The 16,046-nt window shown below is 42.9% G+C and overlaps 1 protein-coding gene and 1 non-coding gene across 2 annotated transcripts in view; both read right to left on the bottom strand.

Annotated features, from left to right (window-relative positions):
- COP1 (COP1 E3 ubiquitin ligase) overlaps positions 1 to 16,046 on the bottom strand; it is a 198,609-nt gene that overhangs the window by 14,622 nt on the left and 167,941 nt on the right. The window lies entirely within an intron of this gene.
- On the bottom strand, positions 9,297 to 9,433 carry LOC130474066 (small Cajal body-specific RNA 3). The gene has a single exon (XR_008933214.1). It is a non-coding gene; the product is annotated as a small Cajal body-specific RNA 3 (non-coding RNA).

Genomic DNA, 16,046 nt, shown 5'->3' with positions numbered 1-16,046 from the left:
TCCCCAGCCTGAGAAGTATCCGGCCGTCCTCAGCCAGCTCTGGCTCTGGCCTGGTGGAACTCTCTGTCAAATGATACCAGGGGCCTGTGGGCCAGGCCTACGGTTGAGGTCAGCAATGGTTTCTGGGCTCCCTGTTCCTGCTTTTTGCGTATTTAAGCCTGATTCTATCTTGCCCACCAGCTTTTTCTCTCCTGAATGAGGGTTTATTAATGATCTGAATGGCACCTCTGGAATTGATAATGTATAAATTGTGGGTTTTACCAGGGATTTTAATGGTAAATTAGTATGTATTGTGCTATTGTTTTAAACTGAATTGTATTATGACTGTATTACACTGGATGTAAGCCGCCTCGAACCCGACCTTGGTTGGGGAGGGGCGGCACAGAAATTTAATAAATAAATAAAATAAAGTTGTTCTCTGTAGCAGAACATGAGGCAGAGGCCTCCTACTCCCCAAGGGCTGTCTTCTTAACCAATAACAGAGTTCAAAATCTTGTGAGATAGCTTCACAAGAATTCAGATGCCCTTACTAGTTTGCCAAGGCAACCAAATTTTTCAGGGGGTTTCACTGAAAGTGGGGACACAATATTAGGTTTCTGCACATATATGGGGGTCCTCACAGATATGTAGAATTTTTGTCCCCTTCCTACTTGGCTTTCAGTGTACAACAGATCTTCAGAATCAGATACAGTGTTGTTTACATTTGACTGATTACTGTAATTTGAAGCTGTACTATTAATCCACTAAAATTTTTGAATAGGCTTCCAAGGAAGGCAAGCTAGATTCGAGTCCAGTAACACCTTAGAGATCAAGAAGATTTTCCGGGGTACGCCTCCAAGAGTCAAAGCTCCCTTTGTCAGATCTATATCTAATGAAGAGAGCTTGGGACTCTTGAAAGCTTGATGGTGAAAAGTGCCGTCAAATTGCAACCAATGTATGGCAGCCCCATAGGGTTTTCAAGGCAAGAGAGGTTCAGAGGTGGCTTGCCAATGCCTGTCCCTGAGTTGCAACCCTGAACTTCCTTGGGCCTCAAAAGATTACACCTCAAAAATCTTGCTAGGTTTCTAAGGTGGACTCAAATCTAGCTGTTCTACTGCAGACCAACCCTGCTGCCCTCTGAAACTATCTTCAAGGAAGGTATGGGAGCGCTTGGAGAGAGGAGTGTCCTGAATTTCACAGCTGTATTGTAGCCAAAATCAAACCACACAGCCTCAGTCTTTGAACAGCCTCTAATCGTTTGCACCAAGGTGCTCTCATTTGCACAAAGAGAACTTTCGCCCAAAGATCTGCCTCCGACGTTTTGAGTTTCTAATGTCCCCAACTGTTTCTCCTGCCAAAACATTGTTACTGCCTTGAGCTATGGGCGCTATGAAATCCAGAGCTCTATTACTTATCGCTTTCCTACCGCACTCCCCTTCTCCCACCTCTATACAGACTTCTCCCACTAGACTGTTCATTCACCATTCTCAAGGCAAGGCACTTCCCAGGTGAAACAAAATACAAGCCTTAAGCTCTTTGGAACATATTTCAGGCTATGAGACAACTCTTGATATGAAGCTGCTCCAAAGCTTCTAAAAATTGAAGTGGTGTCAGAAGTCCTGCAGGTGCAATTAAGCAGATACTCATTTCAGCTGGTCTGGCACCCAAAAATGTAGAATGGTTAAGAGAGGAGCGTCTTTTGTTATGCTTGAACATAGCGAACCCCCCTTATGCCGGAATGAGTAGAATATGCTTTTGAAAAGCAAACTGTGAAGCTTTCCCAAGCCTGCCTGCTGCCAGAAGCAGCGTTTCTTTGTAGAGCACTAAATAAGGAACCCAAACAAAACAAAAATCACAGTCAGATGACAGTGCTCCCATTCGGTCCAAGCAATAAAGTTCACTTGTGTTTCTCCTGCATGAACCCAAAAACAAAAATCTAAGAATTCAATAGTAGTCTTCCTTGCCCTCCTGACTATTTCAGCACCAAGTGTTTTCAGCTGCTGTCATATCCAACTGTGCACAAGTTCCATCCCAGGCCAGAGAGACTGGAGCATCAAATGCTCTAGGTTGGGGTCCAATACTGGCATCCTTGTACATTAGAAAATACAGTCCTCTGCAGCAAGTTTAGATTTAAGGCATAGTTTGATCTGTATGACCATTGATTTACCAGTAGCATTCTGCCTTCCTGTCACATACACATTCTTAGAGATGGCACATACTTTTAGAGGTATTACAGAAAACGCTTAGCAAATCTCACTACAATACACCCACAGAATGCACAGGCTCTGACTTGTGGAGGCCCAGAGTTCTTTGTCTTAAGCTAAGAAGTCCATTTGCTTCCTTATCCAACCTTCCAGTATGGGAAGGGTGCAAAAACCCACTGCTCTCCTATTCTGACAGAGAGACAAAGATGGAAGGGCTAGGACTCTGCAGTAGAACATCTGCTTCGCATGCAATAGGTCATAGGTTGAGGTCTCCCTACTATCTGATTATTTTAAGTGGAGAGATGCCAAGAACAGAACCTAACAGCTTGGAGAATCACTTCCAGTCAGAGCAGACCATTCTGGCCTTGGTACTTTGCTTCATGTGAACCTAACACATATCTGGACTGCATCTTTTAGCTTCTCATATTCTGCCACTTCTTAGTTTATAAACTTTGCTTCTTGTGTAACCAGAGTTGTCTACTATATCAATTACATCTTTCACCTTTTGTTCTGTAAATGCTTGCTCTTTATTCTTGCATCTGGATCATTCATTGGGGTGCTTAACACAGGCTGCAATCCTAAAGGGGGGGCTGAAGGTCCTCAGGAACTGGCGTGACCCCGCACCGGCGTAGGTGCCACCTTATCACGGAATAAAGTGGCACCTACACCAGCAAGGGGGCAAACACACTGGCGCCAGGAAGCCATGCTGCTGTGCGGGGCTCTGCTGCTGGCGCTGCGATACCAGCAGCAAAATCTCGGAAGCGGCAGCCCATACCACGTTCCTAGGGGTGGAGCTGCCGTTAGGCAGTTTATTAACCTCTTTGGACCCAGGAACGCCCCTTGAGCTGCGGCGTGGCTATGCCACCTTTTTTGGTGGCCTAACCTTGCTCTTTTCAGTGGGGGCATTTCCCCTGTTTTCTATTTTAAATCCCTTTTATTTTAATATCGGTGGCCAGGAAGCCTTTGTGGATGTGGCATGGCTACACCATTCCCAGCTACTGCCTAACTTCCCTCCCTTCAGGAATGGGCTGACAGTGTCATAAGAAATACAACAGGTGCTGGATGCAGCTGGAATGAAGAAACTCTTTCTATCGCTAACTATTTAGCCTGCTTATGACAGCAGCAATGCACGAACTGGATTAACGGAGCAAAATCCAAACCGATGGAAAACTGTTTATCCTTAGGTTGAAATTTGTTTGCTGGCAAACAACTGATAGACAGCATTGTAAACTGTAAGTGGTTTCATTTTTAACTGGGAAAGTTTAAGCTTATTCATGACAGGGAAGAAAAGATGGATGCTAAAATCCTACCAGTTTTCCGGCATAATGGCCAGTTATACCAGGAGGACTAAAAAGATCACTGCAAGTGGCAATTCAGAGCTCGAGATCAATAAAAAAGACAGGTGTCACACATACAAGCGGAAGACAAAATGAGAAAACTGGAAAATAAGTTTGTTAGCAATGCAGAGCTAAAGAAGCATCTAGTAGAACATGAAAAGGAACTGGATAACCAATTAGCCACATAGGAATATTTAAATAAACCTGGTTATTAATTAATGTAAGAGAGCTAGAACAGTGTAGTGAGTAAGAGACCAATTTTCAAATCAGGAAATCCCTTGTTAAAGCCTTCTTCCTGCCATGAATAATTTGGTGGCCCCAGGCAATCCTCTTTCTCTCAATCCATCATCTGCAATTTGAAAATAATAATCTTTCCTAACTACACAGGTAAAATATCTGAAAGACTCCTGAAAGAGCTATGTAAAAGATAAGGATTATTATTAACAACAAGTTGAAGATTTGGAAAATAAAGCCAGGAGAGACAGCTTGATCATGTGTTTCAAGGACGAGAATGTATATCCCTTGCTAGCAAGAAAGGATGTTAATTTTGGGGAAACAATAAAGAAAGTAAACGACTAAAGCAGAGAGGAAAATACTTTTTGGCATGGCTGTTCTGAATCCTTCTCCAGTGCAGATTGTGTTCCCACCCACCCCTAATTTCTTACGGCATCTGGTTTTTACGGATCTTTGGCTGGTAATTTCTGCAGGCAGATGGCATTCCATTACAGCCCAAAATGCCTCCTTAAGTGCTGCTCCTGGGTGACAGGGGATCCCCAGGAACAACATGGGGAGATCTGGCAAAAATCACCACCCCCATCCACAGAAAGTTTCCATTGGATCAAAGCCTTTGTTTCTGTCCCTGCATTGACATCGCTTTAATATAGTTAGGCGAGGTAGTGAGATGTGTACTCACAATTCTGTTTTGTATTTTCAGAAGAAAATACAACATAACTCAAATCTCTTAAAATATCCAATAATATCATTTTCAGAAGCCAAAGAACCTGCAAATATGAACCCAGGGAAGAATTCTCTTACGTAACTGCTCTTAAGTTGCAGTCCTGCAAGCTTCGCACATTAATGCCCTATTACCATCCACTTGATTTCTGCTATGGCACATACCTAATTTAGGCACAGTGATGATAATGATTCTGCGAGTGATATTGGTATGAGCCCTCATATGGTGCTGAAACAAACTGAATGTATGAAGCAACCCTCTCATCAGGATACTTGCTTTAGAAAGAAGCAGAAATGTTAAGGATTGCCTCCTCCCCATGCTGTCCAGCCTGTGATCTAAGATTTCCCTCTCATGCCCTACTCCCTGTGCCCCTGCCTTCAGATGTGAGGTAGGTGGAAATCAGAGGGCTTTTTCCAATAGTGGCTCCTATCCTACGAAATACTCTCCCCCTTGAGGCTCACCTGCTGCCTATGTACTCTCTTTCAGGCACCAGGATAAATAATTTCTGTTCTACTAGGCTTTTTATTAAGCGGCTGGGCATTTAAAACCATTTTTAAATATGTTTTCACTATGTTTATAAATGTTAAAATTATTTTAAGCTGTTCAATGATTTATGTTTTTGTGCTCTGACTGGGATTTCATAACCAACTCTTAATGTTCTATGGTTTTATCATGTTTTATTTTGTTAGCCACCTTGGGCAGGAACCCTGAAGAGGTGATGAAAAAAAAATCAACAAGGAACAGGGTGCATATAAGGACTAATATCAGCCACCCAATTTTGATTCTAATGTCTGTTGCACCCTGTTTTGATAGGGTCACAGATTTTTCTTGTAATAAAAGTTCAAGACAGAGCACCCTGACCTGGATGGCCCAGGCTAGCCTGATCTTGTCAGATCTCAGAAGCTAAGCAGGGTCAGGTCATCCCTGCTTAGTACTTGGATGGGAGACCACCAAGGAATACCAGGGTCATATGCAGAGGAAGGCATTGGCAAATCACCTCTGTTAGTCACTTGCCTTGAAAACCCTACTGGCCATAAGTCAGCTGCAACTTGACGACACTTTGTACACACACAAGACAGAGCAAACAGTTATAGTAGCTTAAACAGCACTAGATCATTGTGGTGATATTGCCTAGCCCATATCACAGATAATTGGGTCTTTAACAGTCCAATCCTACCATCTAATGAAAATTAGTATCTGTGTAGTACAGGATCAACCTCAACCACAGTTGGGCAGAATTCGTATTGCATCAAAAGATGGTGTCAGAAGTCACACTGGCACAAGAAGATGACATCACCAAAATAAAATTGCTAAACACAGCATGTATTTACTTACTATACTTATAGTCTGCCTTTCTCACTGAGACTCAGAGTAATTTACACAGAGTACATTGATGATATTAACAAGATGAGACATCTAATAACCAATGTAACAGGATCAGGATTACAGAAATCTGCAACAAGGCAGAGTATGATATACTAAGCAACAAAGGCAGTACAGGCCAACAATTCAGGAAATCTTCTCTACTTAGCATTCTTGGGGCACAGAGCCATGCATACTTCACAAACCTGACCATTTTATACATTGCTGGGAGTAGTTAGAATGGATACAGTGTAGCTAATGGAATCCTCATATATTTAGCTTATATTAGTAATTTGCAAACTTTATGTCATAGAATAACTACTGGCGTGCTGTGAGAATTAAACCCAAATTCTTAACCACAATGGAGGTTGCCTAACACATCTCTACGTGATTTTTTTCTTTGGCACTGCCTCCTCCTAACTAGCCTTTCCTGAGGGGGCGAACACAATGTCCTTAGGTACTTAGACTGGGTATGACTGCATCAATTATTTGTGATACGCACCTATAGCAGAGTTACTTAGGCCTTTTATGCATGGTCTGTTTCTGCTGGATCTGCTGCTCTCTAACTGCACAGTATTTGCAGTTGAATTCTCAAAACACTATGTACAGGGGCTTCCCCCCCGAAGAAATTCCAGGAGTACCTTGTGACCAATTATGCATCCCCAGCAAAAATATGGAGCTTTTGAACCACACATGAGCCCCTCCCCCTGAAAATGCTGCTTTGTAATTGGCTGTGGTGTATTTTTTTGAACTACAATTTGGGATCAAGGCAGACTTTAAACTCGGGGTAAAACAGCATCCTGAAAACGTGGGGAAAACGTAAGGGGAGAGTGAGGTGACTTCTGAAGGTCAGACAATACATGCATAATTAAAATGAAGCCCCAAAGTAGTTGGGGGGGTGACCATGTTGTGGCTCTGTTCTGACCTTTCAATAAGGAGGCACATCTGGCTCAGTGACTCACACAGAAACAGAGAGAGAACACTCCTTTGAAGGCAGCCTTATGGGATCTGGTTATGACTGCTCAAGATAAAACATACCTTGAAAACTAGTCTTTCCACAGAATATAGGAAAATAAAATTCAATTCAAAACAATGCAACAATTGAAATAGTGGGGGAAACCTCTTACACTTAATGAAGCAAATGCACATGAAGGAATACCTCCATGTATTGACTACAGTTCCCTGGGAACTGTCAAGATTTTTTCCCTAGCTTTGCCATCAATGCAATATTTGACCTTGGAGCAAGTAAGATGGTCACAGTGCCTCAGTCTGCTGATCTGTGAACCCAAGATATTACTTAACTGACCATGGCCCTCTGCATGGCTGAAATTCACTACATGCAATCGGATTATCTGATGAATCGCACAGTACTAATTTAAAGTATTATTTTTACAAATTGGATCATTAATTAGATGTGCACATATAACTGATTCATTGTCATGATGGCGCTGAAATTTAATAAAGTAAAATATGAATGGCAAATTAAAGTCAATTTAGAACCGTTACTATTGTCCTCATTATAGGACGGAACACCAATTGCAACCATAGTAATAAAGCTAAAGAGAAATGAGAGGAGACAGGAAAGGGGCATACCTATGAGACCCTCTGCCTACTCTTCCCATATCCTTATTGACTATCATAATCTGATGTGGTTGGGGGTATACAAAAGGGACACACTGTTGTCTCTTGTAAGCATCGTGCCCAATTTCCTCCACTATATCTCAAACTCTAACCAATGGAGCTTCAATTTTGAAGTGAAAAATCTCAGGAGTTACTTACAGCTGACATTTAGAGCCAGAACATTTGGGTATCAAGGATTTATCAAAAACACACTATTGTTTTCTTAGATGTTGTCAGACTGTGGAGAAGTTCCCTCCACTTACAAGTTCATCTCACTATTCTAATTATAATGCCTGATCTCTCTCCATGTACAGGAACCCACTTGCAGGCTAGTAGCTGGAAGACCGAAGGAGATTGAAAAAAGAATCCACCAAGCTCCTAGCACAGAGCACTCAAACTCTTAGTTGTTCTAATGAGAGTAGCCATGGCTGAAGCAGGACAACGGCTTACTACCTCATACCATGCTAGGAAGTCATATCTAGAGCCACAAAACTGGGAAAGACTAAAGTGATAGAAGGAAAACTCTTCCTTTGAGATGGGAAGGGACACTAAATTCAAGAAACAGTGAAGATCCCGTCTTAATCTTGGCATCTAACTCCTTGGATGAACAGAAACTAAGCTTTTACTTAGTGACTTCAATCCTGTCCACACAGCAAGGGACAACGATCCAACCATGAGAATTAAGGTAATGATGAACTTTAAACTACTGCAGCTTCAAGTAAAGCTGGCCCATCCGAAATAAAAGATCGTTTACGAAGTTTAGGGATAGAGGACTGTACGCGTTCACCTTTTCTTTGTTCCCTTGCTTAGCCCAATGCTTGAACAGAACACGTGACTCTTTTTGTTAATTTATTAAATTTCCTTGTATTTTGAATGCACCAAGCCTGATCTCACCATGCCAATTTGGTTTAGTTATCTGGAGTGTGGGAAGGGGCAGCAGAAAAGCTTGCTATCCCTCGAGCACTGTATCTTGCACATTGTGATAGATTATCCTGTGTTTGCTTGCAGAATGGTATGGGGAGGTGTTGCAGCTTGGTGGAGCCTCTACACAGCAATGCAGCTACAGAGTTCTAGATGTATCTCTTACCAGACAGGGTCATACTCTCAGAGTCACTGGTGGCGACAGGTGGATACCCAGTTAGTTTTTGGTACCCTGGGCAGCAAGGGGAAGGTATGATAGCAGTAGTTTTATTCTCTATTCCTGTTCTAATTAAGGCCAGCATGGAATCTGCCTTTTTCATAGCAGCCACACCTCGGGTCTACATTTTCATCGAGCTATCCACTACCACCCCAAAATCCCTTTCTTGGTCTGTCACTGTCAGCTCATATCCTATCAGTGTATATTTGAAATCAGGATTTTTTGCCCCAATATGCATCATTTACACTTGCTCACTCTAAATCTCATTTGCCATTTTCATTTCCCATTTTAACTCAGTGGGACAGCCACAGAGTGGGTTTTTTTTAAATTTCCTAGGGGGCAATCAGAAGGAGATGTTTGCAAGCCTGTTCCTCCACTCCAACCATTAATTTAACCCAGAAAGCCTCTTGGGAGAAAAAAAAATGAAAACAATGTCATTGTGGCAATGACACTTAAAAGTAGCTGGTTACCTAGAAACAGCTATATTCAGAGACCAATCCTAAGTAGATCTACCAAGATTCCTAGGTCTATTTAATGGCGCTTTCTCCCAGGAAAGCTTTCATAGGATGGCACTGTTAGCCCTACACAACGAGAGCAAGAGTTTGCCTGCTTCTACTCACCTCTCTTCAGTAGTCAACTCATCACGGAAGACCAGGCTGTAGCAATGCCAGCAGCACTAGGGATTATGTACAGATTTTGAAAATGTATGAAGGGGAACGATCTGGCACAGCTGGCTGTTCTAAACCAGACAGAGACCTTCACTTTACTTTAGGAAGGCTGAAAGTGCAGACAAAAGACATTTCATTTGCCTCCATTGGAGGTCCGTTCAGCTTCCAGTGAGAGAAAGATTCATCATTGAGAGCCCCTTTATTACATCCCCTCCTTTTTGTATCCCAAGCCCCTGACTGCCTCACATCTTAAATTAAGCACATGTTAATGCATACAAAAAAAGCTAAAGAAAGACAGAAGGAAAATTAATTAAGCAGGCAAGTTTAATCCAGGTCAGACCTATTGTTAGCTCACATATAAAAAACCCCCACTAAAGAGCTCACACATTCCATATATCTCCCCCCATCTAGTTAGTCATTTAAATTTTATAATTAAGTCAATTTAGCAGGAGCTTATTAAATGCAGACTCCCCCCCCCCTTTAATACTAATCCTCAGTAACTTCTCTGAACAGGAAATAAAGAACACTATTTCAACTGGATAAATGTCCTGGATAGAGAAATGGCATTCCTACTTGTCTTCTCCCCCTGCTCTCCACTAAGAATCTGAAGTAACTTCAGATTCCCGCTTGCTTTTCTTATTGTAAGGCGACCCAGAATGCAATATTGGAACATGCCTATTTCAGAGAGATGTTGTGTTCTCTAGGCTTGTGCCATATAGGTTTCTTTGTAAAAACAAATTGATAAGAAGGGCCTTGACTTGCTGCAAGGGAGAGAGCAGAATTCCACAATCTAGCACACCAAATTCATCCCAAGGGATTTGTGCATTTTAACTTACAGAGATGCTACCCTATTATGTGCTCTAATACATTTTCATTTTTTTTACTTGAACTCCATTCGGCTTCAAAGTGGAAGCAGTTCATTACCAGCAAAGTGGGAGCTGCTTACCATTTTTAACAATGTCATGGGTGCTGGATTCTGTTCTCCCTAAAATCAGCACTGTAGTACTACAGGAGGGGGAGGGGGAGGAGGAGGAATAGGACCTGTGGGACACAAAGACATTCAACCACCTCTGCCATATTCCCCTTCCGTCTGAGGGCCTCAAAACAGTGCTTGCTTTCACCTTTTTACAACGTTCCTATACAACTAGAAGGGCTACAAACCTGACTGGTTTTAAATGAAAAAAATGTCAGAAGTCTGCGTAAAAGATTGGATATCATGTTTGAAACTGCAGCATAAACTTGTGCCTTCCTTACACTGCCCAACTAATATCACAGGTTATTAACAGAAAAAAGAAAAAAAGACCGACTCCACTTTTGTGAGACATGAGGAATGAGATAGTGTCCATAGCCCATAAAAAAATTATTTTTCATCCCAATCAAGACCATCCGACAATAGCTTTTTCCATCAATCAAAATGATACCCTGAGGACCATAAGGCACTGGGGTGGATTCTGCTGCAAATGCCTGCTAATTGAAGGGGCGGGGTAATTTTCACAGATTCCCTCCTCCCACCCCTCCTGCTGTTCCTAAGGCACCCCTGACCCCCCAGGAATATGTCAGTGACCATTGGGAGCTGCAGTGGGAGGAAAGGAAGTCCCATTCCACTGATGGAAATGCTATCTGTTAGCAGACATTCACCAGGGGTTCCAAGCCACTGAATTTTTCTAGAAACTCTCCTGATTTCTCAGGAACTGCTGCTTTGATTTAGCTCACTGTGCCACAACAGGTTGAATTGTAATGGCAATATTGTCAAACATAACACCGATTCTCTCCCACCCCCCCCATCAACAGACAAACAGGAAAGCACGCCTACTTCCAGGACGGCTCAGCAGGATGCATGCCATATGGGGAAAGCACATGGAAGCTTTTTGAGATGGATCATTTCTCCACTGTGCCAAGTAAAAATAGCTCAACAAAATGTGAGACACTTTTTTTCATAGTGAAAATGAGGAGTAAAACTCCCTCCTCGGCACACTGGGATGACTCTTTACAATTAACTTGAAGAACAAGTGGAATCACTTTTCCTTATGTTGTACAGTTGTTGTACTGGGGAAAATGTTACACACAGACATATAAATATAAAAACGAAAGCTATCACACCAAAAGGGATAAAAGCCACAGTCAAGTATTGACTATCAAGGCAACAGCGTTATTCAGTGTAATGATAATCTTAGCATTTCTATAGTACTTTCAGTATTCAGAATGGTTCACATTTATTATCACAGTAATACTTAACATAGCTGTGTAAAGACAGCCAGCAGTCTCATCCCTATATTGCAATTATGAGATGAGAGAATAGTGCCTTGCCCAGGGCCCCCTAGCAAATTTCTTAATTTTTCCAGAGGAAAAAAACTGGGAAATTTGGGTGAGCACTGAAAAAAAAATCTCTTACATTGTAGACATATACAATATTTTTTGTTTAGATGTAAATAGTCTTGGCAGCAATTATTCTGCTGTAATGTGCTTAATAATAATACATAATTAAATTGTTCAGTGTTTTTAGTGCTTAGTATCCACACATGCTGGCAGTCTTAATCTACTGTGACTGAGAGTTTGTGCCAAAATATTACACTGCAACTAGAATTTTTTTTTTACTGCAACTAGAAAATGTTAATAGAGTGCTTGAAATGTGACAATTGTTTGCCCACTTGACCCCAGTGAAGGGAAGTTGACTGGGCTAGATACATAGGGTTGTAAATTCCTCCTTAATATTAACAGCCAGGATAGACTACCTGGAAAAGAAAATAGACCCCAGTGCCAGCTGAAGAATGTATTTCAGTATCAAAGGGGATGAGAATCGATTTGAGTCTGTGCAGAACTGAAGTCCCTAATGCTGTCCTCTGGCCTGTATCAGCTGCCCCATCATCAGAGAATGTGTGCAGGGGTGACAACAGAATGCAGCTAAAAGTACCAGTGTGGAGATAGGACATTACTTTCTATCATCACATAACAAAACTGAGCCTCATTAGAAATCTGCCCACCAGACACCGACTTCTGCTTGTGACCAGAGGAAGGTAACTGGCTGTACAGATATGCCCAGTGTCCTGAATGCTCTTATCCCCCTTTTCGGAGATGACCGGTTTGGGAACACGGGCAGGGGCCAAGGGAGCTTCATCGGCCTCAGACCACTCCAAGGGTGAGTCTAAGCTGGACTCGCCCCCGGTGGATGCCAGGGTGCTGGTGGCCAAAGCCCTTAGCAGCCCGTGGACTCTCCTCCCTGGCCGCCACTCCCAACTGGCCTTAAATAGTCTGCCTGCTGATCTAGACCCTCCTTGGCCCTGCCCCAGCTCCATCCCCGAGTCCATTTAAGGATCCTGACCGGGAGCTTCCATCAGCCCCCCCAGCTGGCCCACGTGCAGTCGCACATTATCCACGGGCCTCTTCTCTGCCCCACCCTCGCCCTGCTGCTCATCAGCTGTTTGGAGGCAGGTGGGGCTCCTACAGCCTGCTGGTGGGTGTGCGGGAGCTTGCTCTCCTCCCTGCCTCTCTTCTCAGTATTTGGAGGCAGTGTTGGTTCTCCCGGGGTTCTTGGGGCGCCGTCTGTACCGCCTAGGGAGAGAAGCTGATTTTGGGGATTTGGGCTTCCCTGCGTGACTGGAGGTTCCGCAGGCGGGTGGCGGAGGAGAAAAACGGTCCTGGGAGCCTTTGCCAAGGTAATTAAAAACGCCTGGGTTGACGGAATACAGGTCGACCCAGGACACACAGTGTATCGTTACTTCCATACCTATGTAAGTTTTCTGAAGAGTATATGTGGAAAAAGACAGGAGGGATGAAGGCAGCTAAGCAAGTAATTATACTTAAGAATGTAATCTATTTCACCCTCTCTGGATTAGTCCCGCTTTAGGCATTCCGCTCACATAGGTGTGTTGTTGATGATTTACTCAACAGAAGTCGCACTGACAAAGAGAACACATGGCAATTATCCTCTGCTGTTTTATCAGGCGGCTGATTCTTTTAAAGGGATTAACAAATGGTGTTATGAAAACATGGGGGGAAAACAACTATTGGTATTCTGGGCCTAAGTTCTACCCGTCCCACTTTATGATGAATAGGGTGTTTGTTTTATTAATATAGCTAACTGTAGTTGCAGCAAAACAATCACCTGCTGCTGGAGACGACAAATGAATTCATTTTTAAAGTAGTTTACGAACTAGGTGTGTAAACACAGGGGTCTAGATGTCTTTGTGCATAGTATCTACAAGTTGTTCTTTCATGGGATTCAAGAACCTGTCAACTCTTCACAAATCTCACATCTAAAAATGCCATAGAAATAGAATCTGCCCCCTCTGTGTTATAATATCTATACATATCAGAAATCTGCTAGCTGCACTATAATGTACCTCTCCATAACAGCCATATACTTAACTAAGGAGGGCAGCACAGCCCAATTCTACAATAAAAGCAAAGAAGGGGGGAAATAATAAGACAAAAGATTCAATATACACAGTGCCAACCACTGATCATAACCTCTCGTGTGAATATCTAAACTCATAGTTCTCAGATCAGCCAAACAAAGTGGCTCTGGCGCCTCCATGTAGCTTATTGTCTGTTGTGATCCTAAATCCAAACACTGTCAGGACATCCAGAATCTTGCCTCTGGCAATTCTGTAAGAATCATGTGGTTCAGGGAGACAAATCTGAGAGTGGTGTAGCGGTTAAGAGTGTCGGATTAGAATCTTTGAGAACCGGGCATGAATCACCCCTCGCGCCATGGAAGCTCGCTGGTTGACCTTTGGACGGCCACACACTCTCGGCCTAATCTACCTCACAGGGTTGTTTTGAGGATAAAATGGAGGAGAGAGGAGAATGACGTAAGCTGCTTTAGGTCCTTGTTGGGGAGAAAGGTGGTGTGCAAATGAATGAAATAAAATTAAAAATAAATAAATCTGGAGGGGAGCAGCAGCAGGTTACAGGTACTCTATGCTTCCTCACTAGAACTAACTCTCCCTGACACTGAAAACAATGGATTTCCCCATGTCAAAGAGGCTTGTGATGGCACACAGGAGCACCACAGGACACCGGATGGCAGTGTATGCACATTAACACATATGTATTTTTGGCATCAGCAGACTGAAGAATGAATAAATGCGAGGGGGACTGCAGCCTCAAATGAAGGAATGGCTGGGGTTTTATACCATCAGCTTTCTACTCCACTTCTTATACTTCTTTCGGTTCCCTCTAATTCTCACAGCTACGCACCCCAATGCACTCCATCCGTCTTCTCGGCCTTGTTGTGCGCCTTCACTAGTTCTTGGCAAAAGTGTTTCACTTTTAAAAAAATGCTTTGAACTGGAAAACTGGCCAAATTTCAGTGGAACCATTCATTCCGCAAGTCATGATTTCCTTCTGCAAGGAATCGGACACTCCTTCCTTAAACCTCTACATACTTGGGCTCCTGGAAATTCCACTTTTAAACAAAAAGCACTAAAGCCAAGAAACACACACAGAGGCAACCAAACTGCCCACTTTAAACACATAAATAATGAAAGCACCAGAGGGGGCGGGGGGGAGAGAGAGAGATCGTTGAACTGAAAGCAGTTAACCAACCTCATGCAGCTGCTTTAAAAAATCTATTCCGTTCTTTGCCACCAAAAACACGTCAGGCTCCAATGACACCACATAAACTTGCATCTACTCAGTTCTCACCTAAACTGATTTTTCCGCAGCACAACATGGTACAGAGTGAAAATGAAGAGAGGCCTATTAAAAGTGAAATTATAATTATCCTCTCCATATCAAACGAGAAACAGAAGTAGTTCAAGGCCATAAATCTAGGCGCAACTGCTTCCACATCAGCGCTTTAATTTCACCAAGAGGCAAAACTGTCTGACGAAAACTTTAAATGGAGGCAGGTAAAAAAAAACAAACTATTAGCCCACAGCTTTTCTATAACATTTAAATATTGTGGGAATATTAAGCAATTACTATGGCGAAGCCTAATTAACAAACCAAGAGGAAGGAGTTGACAGTCAATGAACAAAGTACATTAAAAGTTGCGGCAGCCCCAAATCCCCCGCAACAGGGAAATTATAACTGCTTCATTAAGACACCTCGCATAAAGCTGCAAGTTAAATAGGACATGATGCATTTATTCCATTGAACAAGCTGTGTTAACTGTTAGGTGAAAGCATTTAAAGTGGCAGAATTCAAATCTGGTTTGCTGCTGGTCTCAGGCGATGAGAGCTCTACTGGCTTACTGCCGCTGCCCTTGACAAGGACTATGAAAAGCAACCAGATGCACAGGATCCGTTTAAGGAAGAAACTCAATTTGGTAGACTGAGGGGGTGGACCTTGGTGAAGCATGTAACCATGGGCTAAATTCAGTGCCAATGTAAGCCTTAAACGTGGGAAGGACAGGAGCATGCAAACCCGTGGCTTGCCCACAAACTCCTAACCATGGACAAGGAATCTACCACGTCCATATCAGCTCAGTCTAAAAAAAATCTCAGCACAAAGAGCCAAAAAGAACATGATTTTGCTATGGTTGTGTGTGTGTCAAGTCACAGCTGACTTATGGAGACCCCTTAGGGTTTTCAAGACAAGAGATGTTCAGAGGTGGTTGCCTGCCTCTGTGTGGGCTGAGGGAGTTCTGAGAGAAGTGTGACCAGCCCAAGGTCGCCCAGCAGGCTTCATGCAAAGGAGTGGGTTCTTCAGATTAGAGTCTACCACTACACCATGCTGGCTCTGTTACTATGGTTGCTAGCAGATATTTACTGCCATTTTGAAAGAATGGCAAATCATTTTTATCACCAACTGGTCAGCAATGCAGTAAGAATATAGATG

This window comes from Euleptes europaea, chromosome 2 (genome assembly GCF_029931775.1).
Source record: "Euleptes europaea isolate rEulEur1 chromosome 2, rEulEur1.hap1, whole genome shotgun sequence".
In the NCBI taxonomy this organism is placed as follows: Eukaryota; Metazoa; Chordata; class Lepidosauria; order Squamata; family Sphaerodactylidae; genus Euleptes; species Euleptes europaea.
This window is presented reverse-complemented; position numbering and strand designations above follow the sequence as displayed.